Source organism: Scatophagus argus, chromosome 5 (assembly GCF_020382885.2).
Source record: "Scatophagus argus isolate fScaArg1 chromosome 5, fScaArg1.pri, whole genome shotgun sequence".
Classification (NCBI taxonomy): Eukaryota; Metazoa; Chordata; class Actinopteri; family Scatophagidae; genus Scatophagus; species Scatophagus argus.
In genome coordinates this window covers 3300836-3304633 of record NC_058497.1, presented here as the reverse complement: position 1 = coordinate 3304633, position 3798 = coordinate 3300836, and the positions used below count along the sequence as shown (strand labels likewise).

The following is a 3798-nucleotide window of genomic DNA, read 5'->3' as shown; positions in this document are numbered from 1 at the left end:
ACATGCGAAGCATAAACGTTTGCTGTAGTATACAGTGCCATGATTTTATTGTGAATTTTAACTGTGAATGTACATATATTTTGGATTTTTTACAGGCTGATATTTGTTTTTGAATTGTTTTTTGTTTTTTGATTGATTGTTTTTACTTAAACTAGTACTACTAATAATGATATAAAAGTATAGCTTATGCTTTGAATAAAAGCTAAATATTAAGGTTCACAGCCACATTTCACTGTCTTCATCAGTCAAAGAAGTTTGTTCTGTTGTCAAGGCTGTAGCTCAGACTGACCAATCTCCATCTCCTGGATTTGCGGTGAACTGTGTCACCGTCAGTGGTTGCAGGCAATCCAGACATGCCAAGTGGTTTTGGTTTAAAACTGTGTTGACAGACCTCTGATTCAGAGTGATGACACTAGAACCCAGCCAAAACGCAGTCTCTTGATGAAAAGCAAGGCTCTCTGAGGTGAACTTTAGTGGGGGTGGTGGTAAGATTATAAATCACGAGCTGTTTTATGGGTTGATCTCGTCAGATCCCTTTTAAAACCAATGTTAGGTATGAACTGTTAAATCATAAAACCATTACACCAATGCTTTTCTCAAACATTTTTAACAAATATGCAAACAGTTACTGTTTGCATATTTACTCCATTTTTTCTCCTGACAGAAAATTAACACTGTGAGGTGACATTAACAAAATGCTACAGTTGAGATAAAAAAATTAAGGATCTAATGTGCAGAACCAAACTCTGAGCTACAGCATTTCATATCTATTATCATATCCGTATTTTTGTGGGAAGATTGATACCACTCTCATTGTCTGCGTGGTAAATGTGAAGTTAAAGCCAGGAGCCACTAGCTTAGCTTAGCATGAAGGGGAAGTTTTACCTGGTGATATTTTGGATATATGACATTTTCTCTGAAGACAAGCTTGTGGCACTCATTAGTGAAAAAAGCAGGCCTTTAACACATCCTGAACTTGATTATGTTTTCTAAAATGCAGTGTGAAATTAAAACCAATCATTCCACCTTAGAAGTCTGGAATGCCTGAATCTGTATAATCTGGAATAGTGCCAAATCTTCTTATTAATCACCAGAGCTTGTCAAGGGAGAAATTACAGTTTTTACTAAATTAATGTTCAGGGTCATTACATGAGGTCAGCTGATTAGGAGCAAATGAGAGGAAACTGTTTTGGATACAGTGGCTTGTAACATTCATCCTCTTGTATTTGACACAAGCTACAAATCACAGAACAGTGTTGGCACAACAGAGAGCAACAAGGCTTCAACGGACAATGGAATCAACAATGTAAAAATTCCTGCAAGACATCACACTCTATGATATTCCTTGTAGAATAACAAAAGGTAAAATGATATAGAGGGAAATTAATGACTTTGCTTATAATCCTGGGTCTGAGAATAGTCAGACAACCATGGTGTCTGAACGTACAAATGGCTGTTAAATGAACCTACAGCCATGTCATTCATCAAAGGGGGTGTGAGGAGGAGAGTTTCAGTGGATAGTTTTCCTCCTCCAGTCCCTCTTCTCTTTCCTTCTTCTTCTCTTGCCATAATAACTCCCCTCCCTGTTTCTTCCTCCCACTGCTTCCTCCTCCTACATCTTCCTTTCTTATTCTCATACAGCTGTGGCTGAAATTATTACCTGAAACCAGCTGATGGCAAGATACCCAGTGTTGGTATGTGCAACATGACTATAAACTGATCAGGTACTGACAAGTTTCCCACAAAAAACCATCCACTGAGGTCTGATTTCCTAATTTACCACAAATGGTACTTCAGATCTGCATCTGCTTGACCCGGTCAGTTTCAACTGTTATTTCTCGTAGATGCCACATAAAGGACATAATCAGTATGTCTTCGTCAGACTAATTGTAAAACCAGTATGCCCCATGTAAACATGATGGTAGAGACAGATGTTTGAGGACAGAAGGACAAGCTGAAAGACACAACCCTGAGTTATGGGTTGTTCAAGTCACATAGTGACCTGAACATGTGACCTTCATATTGTTTTTGAGGGACCCATTTCACAAAAGCAATTTGCAAGCATTGCTTGCACACAGATCAAAAATGGTCCTACTTCCTGCAAACTTACACAATAGTATGTTGCATGGGTTAATTCATGTGTCTAGAGAAAGATTTTTGATTTAGATTTTTTTTTTTAAAAAAAAGGACTAATTTCTTTCTTTAATCTTTATTTCTGTTTTTCACAAGAGCTAAAGAACCCTTGTTCCCTTAAGTGTTGGACAATCACAGGTTAAATGTCACAGCTTCACAGGAGAGGTGAATTGGTGGGCAGCGCTAGGGGCCGTGATAAGTTCAGACATGTCTGTAACAACAGCAGGACAAAGAGGACAGCTGATAGTAGAATTTTTGACAGCAAAAATTCCAACCAATAAAAGAGAACCTTTGTAGATATTGATACTGATAAAGATAAAATCAGCCTTTTGTGGGTAGCTGTAGTTATTTGTTGAACAAATTTAAAAAAATCAATTTGTTGAAACTACAAAGGTTTCAGCTAATAGTAGATGCTGTAGTAAGTGCCAGTTTGTTTTATAATCTGAATAACAAACCCGAGGAAAATGTTTACTTTTTTTTTTGTTAAAAAAATAACACAAATATACAGTGAGCGATTGTACTGTGCTGGCCCGTAGTCAGCTGGGATAGGCTCCAGCTCCCCCGCAACCCTGACGGATAAGCGGTATAGAAAATGGATGGATGGATGGATTGTACTGTGCTACACAAGCTGGAGGCTATTTTGGAGGAGCCAAATCTAAGGATCAGTATTGGTGCCAATCTGACCATAACAGGTCAAACAGTTACAATGAGCCAGATCAAAATCAAAAACCTCTCTTTCCTGAACTTTGCTGTGTTTGTTTACCTCTGCAAGTGTTGCAGCACTACTCTTATTAATCACAGCCAGGCTCTACACTGCAAGCATTTTGAACCCAATCTGAGTGTGTGAACGTGAAAAATGGTCTGGTTGTGTCAGTGATTTACTGTTTTGATGTCTGATTTGGTAAAGACACACCTCTCCTCCACTACAACAGTAATGAAACTCTTCTCTCTTATAAATAATGAGCAGCCTACACAGCATCCAGCTAGCCACTTTAGATGCTTTCACCAATTAAAATGACAAATGCAGCCGTCAGTAGGTTGAATCAGCCGTCACTAATTTACTTGGCTGTTGTTGAGTTGGTACTATGCCAAAGATTGTTTAGGGTAAAATAGCCTTCACTCTGAACACTGAGCAATCAGAGCAGGCTAAGTGTTTCATGTAGTCCCAACAAAACCAATACAGTGTGACGCCCTCTTTCAAGCTCTTTCAAGTGTACACCATTACACCACTTTCATAAGGCACATTCTCTCAGCTAATCAGTTATCTCAATAAAAATAGGGCGTGTTGTATTTAAGATAATATAACCTTTATTAGTCCCATGACTGGGAAATTACTAAAGCAACAATGATTCCACTGGGGCTTGAACCCAGGACCTTCTGCGTGTAAAGCAGATGTGATAACCACTACACTATGGAACCAACTATGTTAGCAGCATCTTTTAACCACATTAAGTACATATAAGTATGTGTTTAAATACTCAGTCTAAAAGGACTTGCCTTTAAATTTGCATCTCTAATTAAGTGATTAAGTGGGAAAAACTGCTCATGTCAGTCTCCTGGATGAAAGAGAAGAAAATTCTGACAGACACAATAGCTCCCAATAACTTGAACATGAATATAGTTTCCCGAAAACTGTTGGCACTTATATTTAAATAAAATACCATT

General features: G+C 38.1%; 1 non-coding gene across 1 annotated transcript; it reads right to left on the bottom strand.

Moving 5' to 3' along the window:
- Window positions 1-3479: 3479 nt before the first annotated feature.
- On the bottom strand, window positions 3480-3552 carry trnav-uac. The gene has a single exon. It is a non-coding gene; the product is annotated as a tRNA-Val (tRNA).
- Between the last annotated feature and the right edge of the window lie 246 nt (window positions 3553-3798).